The sequence below is a fragment of the Vulpes lagopus genome, chromosome 18, assembly GCF_018345385.1.
Source record: "Vulpes lagopus strain Blue_001 chromosome 18, ASM1834538v1, whole genome shotgun sequence".
Lineage (NCBI taxonomy): Eukaryota > Metazoa > Chordata > Mammalia > Carnivora > Canidae > Vulpes > Vulpes lagopus.
The window spans coordinates 16204609-16225078 of NC_054841.1; the positions used below are offsets into that span (position 1 = coordinate 16204609).

General features: G+C 45.4%; 1 protein-coding gene across 4 annotated transcripts in view; it reads right to left on the reverse strand.

The window, feature by feature from the left end:
- TOX2 (TOX high mobility group box family member 2) overlaps window positions 1-20470 on the reverse strand; it is a 132877-nt gene that overhangs the window by 59682 nt on the left and 52725 nt on the right. The gene's annotated exons all lie outside the window — the stretch shown is intronic.

A 20470-nucleotide genomic window follows, 5' to 3' on the forward strand; every position in this document is an offset into this window, starting at 1 on the left:
TTACCTAAGTGAATTTTACAGAAGATAAGAAAAACAAAAAATTAAACTCAACACTCAAGAAGCTAGACACAGAAACAAAATAAACCAGGAGAAGAAAGAGTAAAAAAACAGATAATGAATTTTAGACAAATTTAAGGAATAGCTGGGTGTTTTTAAAGGGCTAATAAATGAGAAAACCACTGAGTAGGAAAAAAAAATACCCAAAATGAAAATATACATACTCAGAATAAAAATATATTGATTCTTTGAAAGTCAATGAAAAGTCCTTTGTTATATAATATAAAGCTAATTTTCATTCAGGTTTATCATTTCTAGCTTAATTATGTCATTTAAATCTTCTATTAACATTGGTTTTCTCTTTCTGGCTGATCCCTGGTTTATAAGAGACATAAAAATGTCTGCCATGATTGTGATTTGGATCAATTTCTTCTTGAATTTGTTTATTTTTGCTTCATCTGTTTCAGAGCTATGTCATTATTTACAAATTAATGATATCTTTTTGGGGAAATATACATTTTGCAATTCAATGGTTTCCTACTTCATTCAATTAATGCTTCCAGAAGGTTCTCAGACTGGCATTTGGACTCCACTTTCATCACCCACCCCAACGCTCTATAAGAGAAAGGTGGAAGGTTTCCCTGAGGGGGAATCGATAGGAGAGTAGCCCCACCTTTGAGCCACGTAAGAAAAGCCCTGGTAGCACAGCTTGTTGGGACTTGGGTGCAGCACATAACAGGATGTGACACCTCACTACCCAGTGAAACCTGGTGAGAAAATGCCCTCATGGGGACCTAGCTTGTGTTCCCAGAGTTGAGAGGCTCAGGAGGCCACCAGCATTGTTAGGTTCTGGGGAGATGGAGCTGCCTGAAATGGAAGGGCTAGGAGAGACTGAGAGAATAAAAGAGAGAGACAGAGAGGATGAGAGAGAGAGACAGAGACAGAGAACAATCTGCGTGGACGTGGTTTGGCAAGGCAAGGATGCGTGAACAGTCCTAGGGAGCAAGTGAAAGCTAAGGAAGGCAGCTGGCTGAAGGCATCTAAAAGGGTCCCACCCAAGACAGTGGCCTACTAATAGGGCAGGGAGGCCTCAGCAGCAGGAGTTACACCAGCAGGTATACTAGCTGCGAAGCTGGCCATATGAGGGGAGCCACGGCCAGAATTCCAGCTCCAAGTGCCTCATGGAAAAGAAGCAGTATGTGATAATCTACTAGAACAGTGGGCGCAGGATGGTAGGACATCAGTCAGCAAGATGCTCTGACCCTTGCTCCCTTAACTGCACCTCACCCTGCCCAACCCTAGGGTCTCCAACAGCAGCAGAGGAAATGAGACCACCCTCGTTCCCACTGCCGCTCCCCATGGGAAGAATGAACAAGGGACGGACCTCTGCCTTCTTGCAGAAGCCCAGGCTGCTAAATAAATAACCCGAGTGACAGCAACAGTACCTTATGTTGACACAGGACTCTGGGGTTTCAGATGCTTTTATGTATTTCAAATATTTTTCCCCAAAAAGGCTTCAAGTTTCTTGGAATACAAAATCAGTGAATACTGGGGGTTTTTTTTGATCTGCAGACAGAATGTTGGCCTTGGAGTTAGCCTGACCTGGGGAATTCCAGTCCCACCATGTACAGCTCAGAGACCTCTGGCAGTTTGTCCAAACTGTCTACTCCTGAGTGTCCTTATCTATGAAACCCCACCTAACAGCTGAGAGAATCATGCAAGGAAACAGATGTGAAAATACGTGAACAGAAAGTGAACACAATCTCCACCCCACCCCCATACCCAGGGAGGGGAAAAAAGATGTCAGGTGGCAGAGCAGAACAAGCATTAAATGTCTTTTCCACCATACAGATGAAGAAACTGAGGCCCAAAAAGGCAAAATGACTTCTCCAGAGTCACACAGGTAGCATTTTCGGGAACAATGACAGGAAGCCCTATCCAGAGCCAACATATGCCATGCCACTATTGGCGCTTTCCCAGCACACACACTGATCCTGACTAGCCAGGGACAGTCCTGCCTTATGCCTCTTGTCCCAGGGTAATTTTTAATACTCTCTTTTACTCTAAAATCATCCTGGTCTGGACAGTAAATGATACAGCCACCTTACCACCCTACTATTTTCACAAGGAGAGTCCACACCCTATAAGAACATCTCAGCAAAAAGACTGTCATACAATTCAGTGTTTCTTGGCTCTGTTTTCAAAACAGGGAAAATGGTACCTTGTCCAGATCTGAAATCCCTGATCCGCTGGAGCAGGGCACCCATCGCTATAACTTATTATGTGTACAGTGATTTTATGAATTCAGTGGGGAATGAAATGCAATTTTGTCAGGCTTGTCTGTGTCCATAATGACCAAGTCAAATTAATCATGTTGGATGATACCCCTGTGTCGCCCGTCCCAGAGATGTGTAATAGAATCTTTCTGATTCATGTCTCGCAGTCCATCAGAGCTGGAGTATTGCCGCACTTCGGAAAATCAGTACAATTATGCCTTCTTGTTGGGCTATCATTTTCCCAGACTCAAAATGCTTCTTAAAAATAAACAAACAAATAAAAGCTTGTACCATATAGAAACAAAATGGAAATGAAAAAGCCATATTGTTAAAGTTAAATGTGGATTCTGGAGGAATGGAAGGAATCCAAGATTGTTTTAAGCCTTTATTTACAGGCAGATCTCCCAAGCCCTGGCAACCGGGGCGCAGGAGGGAGTATAACAACCTCCTGTTGGTGGTCTTGACCCTGAAAAGCTTAGATCAGAGCAGAAAGAGGCCATCACCAGTCACATTAGCCATGATTTTTGTTTACTAAAACTCTATCTGGGAACAAACATGGGAATCCTTGGAAAATTATCTGTCACTCTAAGGTTCAGGTAGCTTTCTGGACTGATTCACCTGGGGGGTCGGGACGTGTTTCTAGAAACATGAGCCATGAGTGGTGGAGTACCCTTCTTTAGGAGACAACAATCCCAGCAAGTAGCAAAGCTGAGGCTCACTTTGAACCACAGCATTCCGGGGAGATGGGGCAGCCTGAGCACCGGGCACCACCCCATTTTACAGATAAGGATGTTCACTTTTCCAATAAGTGTCAGAGTTTTATTTTAATGACATTTTTTTTTGTAATCACACATCAACTGCCTCTTTGACACCTTCCCTTGGATATCCTAGAGGCGAGGTCAGCAAACTTTTTCTGCAAAGGTAAAGATAATAAACCTTTTTGGCTTGTAGGTCATACAGTCTCTGTCGCTATTCAACTCTGTTGCTGTAGCATGGAAGGAGCCATAGACAGTATTTAAACTAACAAATACAGCTATGAACCAATAAAACTTTATTAACAACAAGTGGAGGACCAGCTTTGGCCTATGGGCCATAATTTGTTGAGCCCTGTCCTAGAGGTGGTTTTTCTTCCTCATCAAACTTCTCCCATCTAACATATACTATCCAAAACCTTTAAAAAATATGTATTGCCTATTCCCTTCCCCAGAACATAAATTCTGCTGTTTGGTCACTATCCCAAGACCAAGAAGAGCGCCTTGTACCTACTAGGCCCTCAAACATTTGCTGAATGAAACAATACATGAATGAATGAGAATCAGGAGAATGGACTGCTGTGGTCATGCTTGTATCTCTAGCACCTAGAACATTGCCTGACACAAGGTAGCTACTCAGTAAATATTGTTTTGAATGAATGCATGCATGAATGAGTTTACTGATGGCCTGCTGTCATACAGGCTGGGCTCTTCACCGTTTTCCCCGTAAGCTCTAAGAAGTCAGCAAATGTCTGGAGCAGCCTTCCACTTAAAAATGCTTCTCAGAATGAAATAATTCTTACCTCACCCATGAGGGTCTCCTGGTTCCCTGTTCTCATCTTAGAAACCATCTCCTATGAAGATGCTAGAGCCCCATCTCTGCCCCAGATAGATTATATGACCTTGGGAAAGTCATTGCCCCATTTTAGCCCTGAGGTACACCATATGTGAAAAGAGGGAGTTGGACCAAGGGATTTTTAAACCCAAGTTTATTCCATGTATGTGCCACTGGTTTGCAGGTACACAGGCAGATATGAGGCAGCATGAATTTTAAAAGCATTTTAAAATGATGAGTAGGCTCTCCAGTTGTTTCCGTGTTAAAATAGCTTCTGGGGGAAAAAAAAAATTCTATTTGCAGTCTTTTTTCTTTTCTAACTCTACCTTTTGAAAACTATAGAAGTGGCATCATCTAAAAATGTGCCAAGCCAGCAGCGTGGGTATGAAGGCACCCAAGTTCTCAGACACTGGCTTTTGTGAGTGCTCTGAGTCCTCTGACATATAGCTAAGTAGGTAAGTCCCCCAGTCCATGCTGCTCCAAGGACGCTACCCTGCTCAGACTGTTCCAAGGCTCCTCAAGCAGGCTCCTCATATTTGTCTGGCACATGACACCTCCTGGGCTAGATCTTGCAACATCACCTGACACCAGGCACAGGGAGCCCACTGCAACTCCCACCCCAGACAACACATACTCTAATAAATCACCAGGCCCCTGGATGTGCTAGACTCTCTGCATGGGCCACTATGACACCTGCTCATGCTTAGGATCACCGCAACACCCTTGTGCCTTCCCAGGTGGCAATACCAAGGACTATGCCCAGCACTCTAAGTCTGCTCTGAGCAGAATGGAGCAAAGCCTCCTCTGACAGCCTGGACCCCATGCTCCTGTTAATATGCCCCAAAGCCCTAACAGGAAACTGCAAACCAGAGTTCATCCACTCCCTAAGGCTTAGGGAGTACCCTCTGGGAGCCAAGCTTGTGCAGTCCTGCTTCTGCACTTTTGTTCAAATAATAAGAACAGCAAGAATTCATATAGTACTTCCCTGTTCTGTGGACTTTTTTTGTACATGAATTTAGGTGCTATTATTATATCCATCCCACAGAGGAAGAACCAGAAGCACCAAGATGTGAAATTTGATGGAAGTCATGCAGCTAAGAAGGGATAGAGCCAGGTTCCAACTCAGAAGTCAAGCTCAAGAGATCTGAAACCCAATAACCACCCATGAGCTTGGGAGCAAATCTCTTTCCAGTTGAGCCTTCAGATGAGGCTGCAGTGCTGATCACCACATGGACTGCAGCCTTGTGAGAGGTCTTGAGCCAAACCCAGTGAAGCCAAACCTGGGTTTCTGACCCACAGGAACCACAAGATGATTAACATGTGTTGTTTTTACATTTAAAAGTTTAGCTTATGAATTGGTATCCTAACGACTGTGTGATTCTGTATATAAATAGCAGGGACTGAACACGAGTCCCTCATGAGCAATGCTGAGCCTCTGTGCATAGGCAGCTCCTGGCTGCCCTCCTCCCATTCTCTGATTGCTCCTCTCTGGTGGTCTTCAGGATGGACATGCGCCTGTGCTCCACCCACCTTATGAACCCCAATTCCTCTTAATCTTAGGAAGACAGTGTACCTCAGGCCATGCTTCTCAATAAGTAATGCGCACACAAATCACCTGCAGAACTTGTTCAAATGAGTGTTCTGGTTGAGGAGGTTGGGGTAGGATTTGAGATGCTGCATTTCCAACAAGCTCCAGGTGAGCCTACTGGTCTGTGGGTCACCCTGTGGACAGCAAAGCCTTAGGCATTAAAAGCATAGACTTGGACCCAGACAGACCATGGTTCAAATTTCAATTGTTACATCCCAGCTAGGAGTCCTTAACCTCTGAGAGGTGGAAAGTTCTACCCAAGGTCACATAATAAATGACAGTTACCTGGAGCCCCAAACAGAGCCCTGTGTTCTGATTTCCAGCTCAAAGTCTTAAAACTGCAGCTAAATCCACCTTCCTGAGCTCTGTACCTGGATATATCTATCTGTGTGTGTGTGTGTGTGTGTGTGTCTACACATGTGAATGGATGTGTCTCCAGACATGCACCAATGTGTGTGCCGAGGTATCTAAACATCAGTACATGTGCCAGTGGATTTGTAGGAGCCGTCCATTCATTCATTCACTCCCTCAGCTCCTACTCTGGGCCAAGTCCCTGCTCCCACTACATCAACAGTCTGGGAGGGAGGCAGCCATCAAACAAACACAAATAAAAATCTAATTTATGTATGTGTGTGTGTTGTTCATAACAGCCGTAAGGACTGAGTACTATCTTTAGCTCCATTTCACTGAGGAAACTGAGGCACTAGGAGGTTAAATGGCTTGCTCAGCATCACAAAGTGATACTTAGTGCATAAAAAGGTGTATATCCCCAAGAGTGCCTATGTGAGTGTGACATGCACACGTTTGTATTTGTGTGTGAATGTGTCTGTGTACGAGCATGTATGTACCTGTGCATGTGCCCAGATATCTTCAAATATTCCATAAACAAGATTTCCTGGCACCACAACAGAGTATCATAAAAACACACATATGCACATACACGTTCTTTTTTCTCAGGTGTTCATATTTTCAATCATTTCCTAAAGCTCTGTCCACAGAGAAATTGGAGTGAAGATCGGGGCCCGCAGAGCTGAGCCGATCCAGGACAGCCCATACCACCTGTTTCCCCTGGGGTGAGCCACTGCTAGAGCAATTTCACAGTTCATCATCCATGATGAGGTGAAAATAGTCCTTCCCCTCCCAGCAGGTTAAATAAATTGCCCAGGCTGTGAAGGGCTAGTCCGCCCACACCTCTACTGGGAACCTACTACACAAGTTATCTGGCTAGGTCCCCTTCCCCTTCTTGCCGTGTCTCTAAAAATGGAGACATCTGTGCAAATACCTCGAAAAAAAATTTTTTTTTTTACTCTTTACTGTAGCACAGGATACCAACCAAAAGTGCACAAGCGCTCAAGGATGAATCTTTACAAAGCAAACAAACATAGAAACCGCAACCCAAATAAAGAGAGAAAACCATATCAGCACCTCGGAAGCCCCTCAAGATTCCTCACAACCCAAGCCCCTCCTGCCCCCAACCAGGGCAACCACAATCCAGATTTTTTATCACCATAGATTAGTTTTGCCTGTTCATATGCTTTAAGTAAATGGAATCATCCAGAATGTTCTGTCTCAGTGTCTGGCTTCTTCCCTTCACCCTGGGGTCTGTGAGATTGCTCTGTATTATCATGTGTGGTGATAAATCGCTGGTTCTGGTTGCTGTGTAGTATTCCATGGTATCAGAATATCCTGTCATCGTTCATTGGTCTACTGTGGAAGTGCATTCAGATTACTTCCCATCTTGTGCTTTTATGAAAAGTGCCACTATGAACATTCCCACACATGTCTTTTGGTGAACAGATGCATGCGTTTCTCTTGAATGACTACCAAGGAGCTGGATTACTGGGTCATGTTGCTTAGAAGGCCAAGAAATCGTTTTCCAAAGTGGCTATGCCAGTTTATACAACAACGTACAAGGGTACCAGGTCCTCTCCATCCTATCTAATTTGGTATTTTCTGTCTTTTCCATTTTCTACATTTGGTGGCATTGGGGAGAGTATTTAATAAATTTCAAGATGCCTCCTCATGCCCTCTGCTGTCCGGCTCATGTTGCTGTCTCTGGCAATTCTTTATGAAGGCCAGCAGTGAGTTTAGAATTGCCCCACATTTATGTATCACACAGACACCACCTCTAGCCATGACCCAACTGTCCCTGAGGGCCACTCCAGCATGGTAAACAGCCCAAAGTATTCCTGATCAACTTTCAAGGCCTGCTGTTAGAGAGAACTTTAAGGCTTTCTCAAGGGGACTTCAAAGAGATGACCCCACTTCACAAAGCCAAGCCAGACCTCTGCAAGGCCTTCTTTTCCCATCTCCAAAGCCAATAGTCATTCACACAGCCCACCTCCCTGTCCTCGTCCAGCCTGGCATGCACTTCCCCTTGAGGCTATGCACCTCGGCTCCCCTAGGCTCCTGTGAGTCCCCCTCCCAACAGCTCAGTGCCCCTGGGTGGTTTTTCAGACTGTGGTACTGGGTAAATAGGTGCATCTCTGGGGCCTGCGGTGCTGGCCTGAGTGAGATTTCTGCCTATCTGAGGCACAAACTCCATCTTATTCATTCCACCCCAGTCCTACATGACAAATATTCACAGAAAATTAGAGCTAATAATGTGGTTCTAAGATGGAGCCCATGTCAGGCTCCAATTAGCTAGATCCTTCACTGTTTTGCTTTTCTTCTCCACATTGTAAATTCCAAAAACAACAACAAAAACTTTACCAAGCTCCTATTATAACTAGCACTGGCCAAGCTGCTTACCTTCTATCCACTTAACCAGTCTTAACTAGCCTACCACCACTGAACTAATCTAACTACACTAAACTATTAACTTAGCTTTACCCACTTCTGGCTTTCTTAACCTGCCATGATGGTAATAATACTCCCATTTGACAGAAAAGTAGAAAGTGTGGCCAAGAGAGGGTAAGTAGTATGGTCAAGGTCATACAGTAAGAACAAGGCAGAAGTAGGAGTCCCAAGGACCACAGACCTGCTGCTCACTCTCACCTGGGTCCCTTGTGCTCCACACTTTCCTGGGAGCTAGCAGGATGAAGGATGCCAGGCCCAGAAGCAGTGACCACCTCATTCCCAGACTTTCATTCCCCACCAGAGCTATGGGCTTTGAGTATATTCAACAGAGAAATCAACTGTCTGGACCCCATGATGTCCTTTTAATGATAATGTGAATCAAGGAGGCCTGACAGTGCTGGCTGTTCCCTGGAGCACTGCGCTGGAGGACAGTCTAATGGAGGGAGCTGGGAAGGGGTCGCATATCTTCAGCAAGTTTGCAATTAGTAGGAGGCAGTTTCTGTTATTTTTGCTATTTCAGGGGGAACATTTCTTGGCATATTTTAAAAGCAAGATAGTTCCAATATCATCTTTTCAATTTCAACCCTTAACATAATTTGATTTGCATCAGATAAAATAGCTGACTGGTGGGGTGCTTGGTGGCTCAGTATGTTAAGCATCAGACTCTTGGTTTTCGCTCAGGTCATGATCTTGTGGTTCTAAGATGGAGCCCACGTCAGGCTCCACATTCAACAAGGAGTCCGCTTCAGAGGAGTCTCCCTCTGCCTCCCACTCACTCTCTCTCTCTCTCTCTCTCTCTCTCTCTCAAAATCTTTTTTAAGAAAAATAGCTGAGGGGCAGCCCAGGTGGCTCAGCGGTTTGGCGCCGACTTCAGCCCAGGGCCTGATCCTGGGGACCCGGGATTGAGTCTCACGTCGGGCTCCCTGCATGGAGCCTGCTTCTCCCTCTGCCTGTGTCTCTGACTTTCTCTCTTTCTCTGTCTCTCATGAATAAATAAATCTTAAAAAAAAAAAAAGTTAAAAAAAAAAGAAAAATAGCTGACTAGCTCCCCTTTACTGTTATTTCTGAAGCCTCACTGACTCCTGTGCCCACCATATACTGGGTGGATGACCTTAAGCAAGTTGTTTTATTTTCCTGAAAATCAGTGTTTTCATCTGTAAAATGGATACTTTAATAGCACCTCATGTAACTTTGCCATTTGCCATGTACCAAGTACCATAATAAAAACTTAGGACATAAATGCACCTTATTTACTTCTCCCTGCATCACTTTGAGAAGCTTTTTAAAAAATTATATATATATATATATTTTTTTTTATTGGAGTTCAATTTGCCAACATATAGCATAACACCCAGTGCTCATCCTGCCAAGTGCCCCCCTCAGTGCCCATCACCCAGTCACCCCTACCCCCCGCCCACCTCCCTTTCCACTACCCCTTGTTCATTTCCCAGAGTTAGGTGTCTCTCATGTTTTGTCACTTGAGGAGCTTTTAAAGACAAAATTGAGGTTTAGGAAAACTGACTGATGTGTCCAAGGTCACCCAATCATGGAACACAAAGACCATAATTTGAAGAGCACCTAGGTGGCGCACAGTCGGTTAAGCATCCAACTCTTGGTTTCAGTTTGAGTCATGATCTCAGGGTCATGAGATCAAGCCCCTTATTAGGCTCCATGCTCAGCAGCAAGTCTGCTTAAGACTCTCTTCCTTTCCCTGTGCCCCTCCCTACCCCAGAGCACGTGTGCACTCACTCTCTCTCAAATAAACAACAAATCTTAAAAAACAAAGCAAAACAAAACCCAGTAGCCATAATTTGAGCCCAGGTCTGCCTGTCTTCTCATATCTTTACCCTTATAAGCCATGTGATCACTGGAATCTCTTTATTGTTGCCAGTGGTGGGCTGGACCCTCACTCAGAGCCACTGATCTCGGTCTCCAAGGTCCCCTCAGCACTGGGGCAACTCAGCTATGTGGAGGAGAGGTGAGCCTCTGGCATGTTGGACAGACCACTGTCTCTCCTAGAGACTCGGGCAGGGGGTGGAGGAAACCAATCCTTTGGCCACAGATTATAACCTCGAAGATCTCTCAGAGATACCAATTCAGCCCCCATTTACAGACACAAAAACCAAAACCAAAAAACAAACCAAAACAAAACAAAAGAACCACATGGGGCTCAGAGAGGGCAAATGACCTCCCCAAGGGTACATGGTCAAAGAGGCCAGACTCAGGCTCTCAGTCCTCCAGAAACTAAGGATCCAGCTTCATTTTGGAAAGGTGCTTCATAAGGCTTTGTTTCTACTTCTTGATGCTCATTTTCATGTAGCAATGAATCAATGTGCTAAAGCAGATGGTTCTCCCACACTCCCCAGCAAAGACCCAGGCCTAGTCGAAGATGCTGAGTTCAAGGTGTCTGAGAGTGGGAGACGGGTGCTGTTTTAGAGAAAATCCTTGCAATTACATTTCCAGCCCGCTGCTGTTCCCTCCCCCAACCCATAAACTTCCTGCATCATCTTCATTGTTTCCATCCCATTTAGAGAGAGGGAACGTTTCCAGGGATTCAATTTCTCTCATAATAGTTGGAAGGAAACAAAACTATATGCTGTAAACATTCACTGCATTGTATGAAAAATATCTTTACTACAGGGGAGGCGGAGTAAACGCAGACCAGAATTCCCCACCCCCAAATCTGTCCCCTAACGCTTCCACGCCTGCACCCTCAAACATTTAAACATGTCACAGCCAGGAATGCAGAGCTTTAAACTGCATATATTTTTAGCCGCTGGAATGCAAAATGAAGATCTGTGAGGTGTAAGTACCGACTCCTTCTCAGCAGTTTTCTCTCAATGAAAACAAGAGAGGCTCGTCCATTTTTCTAAGCACGTGTGTAGGACTGATGAGGGAAAGCTCATTAGTTCAGTCTGACATATACTCAATTCTCTCCATACACATAGGATGGGTTTTTTTCCCCCTCCTTGCATTTTATTCTCCAGCTGTGAAATGATATTAAATTTCATCAGATTTGAACAAAATCTATGGTCTTGAAACAGTTTCCTTCAAGGCCCCCTCATATTTATTCAGAATTCATGAATCATGTTCGGATAACACAACCATAATTATTTTTAAAGTGTGATGTTTGTGGCTTTAATAGGAAATGCTTGCAAAAGGCCTTTTCTCTTTGATTGTTTGTAATCTTAGCAGTAATCACTGCCGTTCCCTTTTCGGCACCACGGCCAGCGAAACACAATTTCATTTTAATATGAATCGCGAGCTCTTCACCCAGGTTTTAATTAAAGCAATAAAAGCCGTGTCGTCTCTGCCCTTTACGTTGTACACACAGACTCAGAGGCCGGAGTTACCAAGCCCAGAATCTTAGATTGCAACAAGGACAGGAGGGCCTCCTGCCTGCCAGTGCATTTACTGTTGGTGCATTTATTCCCAAGGCATCATTTGATTTTTGTTTCAAAAAGACTCCACCACCTCTCTGTCTCTCTGGCCTGAAGTTTTCTCATCTGTAAGATGGGATAGCAACGGTACTTACCTGATAGACTGCAATGGAAAACACTTAGCTCCGGTGCCTGAGCCCAAGGAAGTGTGCTGTGAATGTTCATTATCGTCAGCACCATCGGTATTTGGGCTGGGAAAATCCAACAGACCATCTACCCTCATCATTTGCATGGGGAATAATAGGCTGGGAAAGATACCAACACAGGTGAAGGAAAATGAAGCAGATGGAATCTGGAACTCAGAGCTCTGGGTTTCTTCCCCATCCCAGGCATCTTACATCATCCCTTACTGAAGGAGGCTGCAGCTTCAAGCCACGAGTACAGTGCCGGGGAACTACAGGTGTGACTCTGACCAGCTCTGGTCTTCTGGGCTCCTGGTTATACCATACACCCTAGGGCTATGCTTGATCCAATGGTAAGAAAAATAGACCAGGCATCTCTGGGATCTATGAAGGAGGGTCACCACACACAGTGGTGTGTAGACCCCACAGCAAGAATCTGCTTAGCTCAAAGTCCTTGCATGCCTGTTGTGTGCCAGGTGTGGTGGGAGGAACTGCGAGGCCTCCTTTTGTAGCATGAGAAGCTTGGCCTTTATGACATAACTCTAGTCTAGCACATGTTCCGCAGATATGTTAGCAAGGGACGCAAAGGGAGCAGTGGATGGGCAGGACCCACACTGGACCTTGCTCACACCTGGCTCATAGTTGGTGGTGCTGATGACAGTCTCCAGGCCCCAGGCTTCCCCAAGGAACACCTAGAATATGAGCCACCTGAACCTCTCCCCTTGCAAATAGCCCCTGGACCCACTGGGATTCCTACTCCAAGAACAAAAATTTCCCTATTTCCCCAGAGCTTCTTAGAACATGCCTTCCATTGACTTCCTGTCTCCTCTACAGACGAGCTGCCCATCCCCCCACTGTTCACATATCTCAGGTTGGAAGGCAAGCTTGACATCCTCCTCCCTCTCTGCTGTCCCATCTGGACCGCTGTCTATCTTCCCTACAAATTCCACCCCACCCTCCTCAGCTCCATCAGCATCTTGGCGCAAGTGCTGTCCACACACCTCCTGTTTATCCCCCTACCCCATCATGCTCCCAGGCTCTGGTTCCGGGCTCTGACTTTCCATCTCCCCCACCTTGGCACCATTCTGGGTCCCTAGAATTCAGCCACCATGCTATGCTGGGCTCTGCACCACTCTGTGTCAGCAACCCACCCCCCGGATGCACCTAGGACCCCATGAATGCCCACAGCTCCTTCTCTCAGAATCACCACCCTCTTCCCACTCCATGACTAAGGCATCCTCACTGTCCAGCACCCCACTTGGTGACCTTCTGAGCCTGGTCCCTCTCACTTCTCTCCTCATCTAGCTTAGATGACTGGATTCTTCATTTATCTTTATTTCAGTCTCTCTTTTGCACAGAAAAGCTTAAGCATCCTTCTGGTATACCTGCCTCGCAAATCCTTACACCATGGATAAAACCAACTGCCTGCCCTCATATCACCTATACCAAGAACTCAGTCTCCCACAGGCCACACAAAATCCCAGACCTTCTCCACCCCCTCAGACTTCAGTGCCCCGACTCAGCAGGTAACCTGCCCCCCCCAACCTCTCCAGGAGGATGCTGTCAGATGCAGATGCCCTCTGCTCCCGTGAACAGTCTACAGGGACACACTCCTTTCCCCCTTTGTCCTTGCTCCTGGCTAAGGCCAGAGCTTCCACCTCTGGGCAGGACCCAGCCCCTCCCACCTTCTCCCAAAATTTAAACCATCAATTAACCCTTATATCTCCTGAAACCCAAGCTTTACCCTCTCTCGGATACCTTCCATTGACAACTAAACATTCTAAACATTTAAAAAATTTTCCTTCCTTTGGTGTCCTCATCTCATTGAGCTATGGTGCTGGCCCCTGTGTGTCCTAGACTTCACCCACACAAGTTGTCTACATTCACTGTTTACATCCTTGCCCCATGCTCCCCTCTCAATCCACCCCAGGACCTGCATGAAGTCCACTACCCATCAAAACCGTCTTTTCTGAGATCCAGGATGACTTCCTTTTTCTTAAAACAATTGGACACATTTCAACACTTATACCAACCAATCCCTCAGGAGCATTTGATCCCCTCCTTCTTGTTTATACTTTATTCATCTTTCTGAAATTATAGTAAATCCCTATAGTTTAAAATCCCTAAAATATAAAAAAGTGAAAAGTCTTTTCCCACACCTGTCCATGTGCCCAGTTTCCATAACACACACACACACACACACACACACACACACACCACAGATACATATACACACTCATACAAACGTGCACACACAGATACACTTATACACACACAATGTACAAGGTCATTGTTACTAGTTCCCACATATTCTTCCACAGTTGCTTTAATCAAATACAAACAAACATTCTCACTACCTTTTTTCACAAATGGTAACATGGGGGTACTGACTGTTAGCCAGCCACCTTACTTTTTTCAGTAAACTGTATCTAAAGAACTTTAATATCTTTCCAATTCCTTCATTCTTTCTTTACAGCCACACAGTATTCCACTTGATAAATGTACATAATTTATGTAACTAGTCCCATACTGTTTCATATTTGGGTTGTTGCCAATCCTTTGCCTATATACCAATACTAAAATGAGTAGTCTTGAGGACATCATTTCTCATGTGAGCAAATATATCTTTAGGATGTGTTTCTAAGAGAAAACTTGCTGGGTTAAGGGTCAATGGGTTTGAAATTTTGATAGATGTTGCCAATTTGCTCTCCATAGGGGTTATACCAATTCACTCTTCCTTTAAGCAATGTTCAAGAGTGCCTGTTTCCCCACAAGGGCTCCAAGAGTGTTTTATCAAACCTTTGGATTTTTGTCAATCTAAAAGATGAAAAATGATAATTTTGTTTCTCTTATGAACTGATTCTGGTATCTTCTCACAAACTTAAGATGCACTTGCATTTCCTGTGCTGGAAACTATTGGTTCATATCTCCCACGTGTTTTTCTACCAGAGTTTTGAATTGATTTCTGGGGACTCTTTATATATTTGGGAGATTAATCCTTTGACTGTATTGTGAGTTGAAAATAATTTTGCCCAATTTTTCACTTGTCTTTTGACTTATGCTGTTTCAGCCACACAAAAGTTCTGTTTCTTTTTTCTTTGTCATCAAATTTTTAAGTCTTTTCTTTTAAGACTCTGAGTCATAGAAATATCTTTCCCACTCTAAAGTTGTAAAGCATACCTTAAGGGTTTTTTTTTCCTGGTGCCTTTATGATTTCCATTGAGTACCTAAATCTTTGATTTATTCAAAAGTTATCCTTTGATAGGAAAGAAGCTGTCAATCCAACATCATATTGCCCTAAATTCCTTACCTCCATCTTGGAACACTCTGCACTTGGCTTCTAAGACTCCATGTTCTCCTCCTACCTCTCTGGTAACTGCTTCTCAACCTATTTCACAATATTCTCCTCCTCCACTTTGCTTTCAAATATTGGAGCTCAACATTTAAGACTCCTTGATCTTCTATTCTTCTCACTCTTTCTCTCTCTCTCTGTCTTTGCAAATTTTGTCTTCACACAGTTTTAACACCATGCGCTAAGAACTTCCAAGTTTACTTCCCCAGTGAGTTCCAGACTTGTACAGCCATCTACCTACCTGGACATCTCCACTTGGATGAGTATCTTGAATGCAAAATGTCCAAGTCTGACCTTATCAAACCTTTACTGCCCCAGACCTTCCCCAACTCAGAAAAATGATACCACCATGCTGGAGAAAATTTTATGCTGGAAGCCTGGGAATCATCCCTTATTCCTTCATTTCTCTCTCCCTCTAGATCCATCCATATCAAGACCTACCAACTTTATTTCCAAAACTTATCTCAGATCCATCCACGTCTTTCCATATCCTCTGCCTCAACCACAATAGAGGACAACATCATCATTCACTTACCCTCCTGTGTCGTCTCTCTGTATCTGATCTTGCCACTGACAGCTTTTAAAACTGCATCAGTTGATCATGTTATCCAATCTCAATCTCTTTCTCACTAACAAAGCCCAGTGACTTGCTTTGCCTAATAGAATGTGCTAGAAATCCTGTGCCAGTTCTCTCCCCACCCTCCAAACACATCCTTTCAATAATTCTTAGAACAAAGTCAGAAATCTTTAGCAGAAATCATATTTACAGCCATGAGAGTGGAACATTCTACCTACAGCCAGGAAGAGTAGACTAAGGAGGTGATATCTGCAGTGCCCCTTAAAGAACAAATAGGCACCTGTTGGGTGAAAATGGCTGGGGGATCCTATCAGAGGAAATAGTGCATATAAAGGCACAGACCTATAAATGGGCATAAGAGGTGACCAGAAGTCAACTGTGTAACCAAAGCATTACTTATGATAAGAAAAACATGGAAGTAAGTCCCAGCTAGTTTTATGGAACACTGGTAGTTTATATAGTATCTTAGGTTAGATTTCCTTGAAGTAGAGCCTGAAATAGGGATTCCTAGCACATTGACATTCCTTTTGAGAAGTGACTGGGAAGGGAAGGGAAGCAGGACAGGGCAGGGAAAGGAGCTGTGTTAGCTGGAGCTCCATTGGGAGTTGCAGAATTGCTCCCCCCTTGAGACAGGGAGCCCACTTGGCCTTCTAGACCATTCCCCACACCCCTCCCCATTTATGGTTCTCATTTGGCAGAGGCCAATTCTCCAGAGAAGGGGCAGCTGTGAATAGTTAGCAGCCAGCACTCACAACAGCTGGATGACAGGTGCTCTGGCCTGGTGACAGGAATCCATAACACTTGCCTCAAGTACTTATAATATTCTGGGAGGCAGACGTTACTCCGCCCATTTGACAGAAAGCTGACACAACTTGCAGAGGGTTATAGTGGACATCTGGCTGAGATGTGCAAGAGCTGGATTTGAACCCAAGTCTGCTGAGCCCACAGCCTCGTTCCTTTCCTCTTCAGCCTTATCCTAGCAAGAAGGAGACTTCCCAGGGTGGCATAATCAGGAAATATCGGGACCCCTGGGTGGCGCAGCGGTTTAGCGTGTGTCTTTGGCCCAGGGCGCGATCCTGGAGACCCGGGATCGAATCCCACATCGGGCTCCCGGTGCATGGAGCCTGCTTCTCCCTCTGCCTGTGTCTCTGCCTCTCTCTCTCTGTGTGACTATCATAAATAAATAAAATTAAAAAAAAAAAAAAGGAAATATTCTCCTTGTAACTCCTGGCCAGGGTCTGTTCTCAGCAGGGGGAAGAGCTGATCTCTACAGGGCCCTCCCCTCCCAGAAGCTGCTGATGGGCCAGAAGCCATGCCTGAGGACTGCATCTTGGCCTCAGACCACCCCATAAGTCTGGTAAAAAAAGAAACACAAGGTCCAGGGAAGGGGGAAAGGGGATACTGTATGAAAGCTAAGGCAGCCAGGCAGGTATTTTGTGGAAACTTGCAAAAACCAAACAACAAAGCATGCATTTGCAAAAGAAACTTTAAGCGCATAACAGCTGGTTTGAAAGTTTTTAACAGGGAGCACCGTTGCCTGATATATACCCAAAAGAACCTGTGTCTCTACTGAAGTTTCTAAATAAAGAAGATGATGTTTCCAGAGAAGGTAAGATTAAAGAGCAGGTTTTTAACATGATGAAATCCTATGTTCTGGAAGAAAACGTCTTCCAGAAAAGGCTTCCTGCTTACATTGAGAGCTTTGCATGTAACAGGTGCCCAAGGTTCATTTGTTGAACAAGTGAACCTTATATTTAACTGTATTTATAAAATGCATTTATGCCATGTAGGGCGTTTGTACTCTGGAGGCACCTGGGTGGCTCAGGCAGTTAAGCGCCTAACTTTTGATTTCAACTCAGGTCTTGATCCCAGAGTTGTGAGTTCAAGCCCCACGCTGGGCTCCATGCTAGGCATGGAGCCTACATTACAAAAACAAAACAAAAACCCCCCACCAAATATAGAGTGTTTGTACTCTGAATCCTCTATCAGCAAGGAGGCCCTCATTTTGCCCAGGTGTTTCTGTCCAGTCCCCCAAGAACTGGGACAACACAATCCCTGCAGTTGGTGAGGCAGGACACCATGACAGGACGTTCATGAGCTTGTGTGTGTGTGCGTGTTCAAGCAAGCACTTCAGAGAAAAGACTGGAAGAAAACATTAAGAAGTAAGGATCCTGGAGCCCCATCCAGCCACTGGAGGCTGCACGTCCGGGATAAGTCTGTTATTCTTCAGTAAAATCAGTATGAGCACTATCCTTCGTTCCCATGGGTGGCAGTTGAAGTTTATTAAAAGACCACGATACTTTGCAGCTCTTCCCATCGACAGGTGGGGTCTACTTCCCCAGTCCTTGAATTTAGACTGGCTCTCTGACTTGCTTTGATGACAGAATGTGCTGCAAGTACTCATATGCCAGTTCAAAGCCTAGACCTCAACAGGTCTTGCAGCTTCTGTTCTGACTACTCTGGAACCCTTCTCCCACCACATGAACGATCTCAAGTTAGCCTGAGGGACATGAGAGACCATCTGGAAGAGAAGCAGGTCCTGACACCAACCACCCCACAGCTGACCTGGCAGCTTACAGATGCCACTTACACAGGTGCTAGCCATGAGCAGAAGAGCCCCCCCACCCACCTGAACTCAACCAAACTGCCAACCCAAGGAATTATGAACTACATAAATATTTGTTGTTTTAAGACACTAAGTTGAGTACGTGGGGTTTTTAAAAGATATTTATTTATTTATTTATTTATTTATTTATTTGAGAGAGAGAGAGAGAGAAAATGGGGGTGCAGAGGGAGAGAATCTCAAGCAGACTCCTTTCTGAACACAGAGCCCAATGTGGGGCTCAATTCCACAACTCTGAGATCATGACCTGAGCCCAAATCAAGAGCCCAACAACCAGATACAACGTATCGTCCAACCAACTGATCCATCCCCTTGACATGCTTCTTATGCAGCAAAAGCCAACTGGGACCTTGTAAGAAGTCTAGATTGTAATTGCTAAATCTGTTCCCATCAAGGCTGGCTCACGCCCCCAGGTGTACTTAGCTGCAGGGAATCCTGATGTTTTCTTTATAAAGTGCTAAGTTAGAGAGACTCTTGAGTGACAGCACAAGAGAGTTGAAGGGACCCTTGGGGAATCCAATTGCCTCATTTCACTGCCAGGGAAACTGAAGTCCAGAGAAGAGAAGGGGCCATATGACCCATTATGCAAATCTTTCCTAAGTACCTTTTACGTGCCAGGCTTTGTAACATACTGGAGGACACAGCAGTGAACAAGAGACCAGATCCTGCTCTCATGGAGGTCACAGTCTAGTGTGGAAATTAGATACTAACCAAGTTGTCACACAGATATAAGCAGGCCACTTCAAACAGTGACAAATGCCATGAATCAAAAGGACATGGTGCCATGAAAGAGAATCACGGGGAAGGGACCTAATTTGGATCTCAAGGTTACCAAAGCTCTCTGAGAAATGGACATTTAGCTGAAGCAAGTCGGTGGCAGGCTTGGGTGGGAATGGAGTGCTCCACATACAGCAAGGTAATGTGTGGAGCTCTGAGTCCCAGCTGTCCTCCTCCCTGGATGAGCCACTCAACATCCTCCAGACTCAGTTTCCCCATCTACAAAATGGGCTCGATGGTAACCTACTACTTCTCAAGACTGGTGAAGATCAGCTGAAACAAGCACTGAGAAAAAGGCTTTGCAACTGTGAGGAGCCAGGCAGCAGGTGAGGGCGCTGCTGTGAACAGCTCATAGGGACCCTTACTTGCCCTGCATCTCTCCAAAGGACTGTGCTCCCCTGCCCAAGCCTGGAGCATACACGGAGCCCCGTGAGCTCCACTTCCCCTTCTCATGGGAGTATTGTGCCAACAGGCCCCATTCGTGTTTGAGCCATGCTGACTCCACTGCGCCATGGTTCTGAGAGCCAAGGCTCGGCATGTTAACAAAATGCACTTTAAACATTGTGAAAGGGCTCAGATGAGATGCTCAGGAGGAAACTCTGGTCTTTTGAGACAACCACATTTCCAAGCTGATTATGGACAATTAAATGATTTCAGTGGTCTCTTCCAAAATGAGCATTTCCAGGACCTGGAGTCTTGCCCACCAGAGTGTCTCTCAGGCTGGCATGAGTCAGAGCCATGCAAAGGCAGCTTGGCAGCAACATCATGATGCTCACATGGTCACAGGCCAGAGAAGGGGCATGGACGGCATGGTGGCCCCAACATGAGCACCCCTGTAGTGGCAAAGGACGGGGGCGCAGTGCCCTGCAGCGGGCCTTGTGCACTGTACTGTGAACACAGTATCTTCCCTCACTGGCAGTGCGCGCCAGGGGCCACAGGCCCATGCCTTACTCATCTATGTCCACCACCTGTCACATAGGAGGGCACACAAATGTGTGTGAATGAACAGGGTTGTGATTCCCCAACTGGAAAATGTGGGTGCAGCCACCCAACTTGGACTGCCACAACCTTCATGATGCACAGACAGAGGATGGAGGTCAGCTCCAGGGCTTATCTTCCAGCTTCCCTCCAGTTCCCCAAGTCCCTGTGCACCCTGAACCACTGCCATCCTGCAGGCACCAACTCCTTACAGAACCATTCTCCAGGTTGCCAGAGCCTATGGTGAAGACCCTCCCCAGCATCCTGGCCTGCAGTGGAGGCTACTCCTGGCTGAAAGAAAGCTTAGCTTTTGGAGACCAGGCTCTCAGTGGAAATTCAGATTCCAGTTGGCAT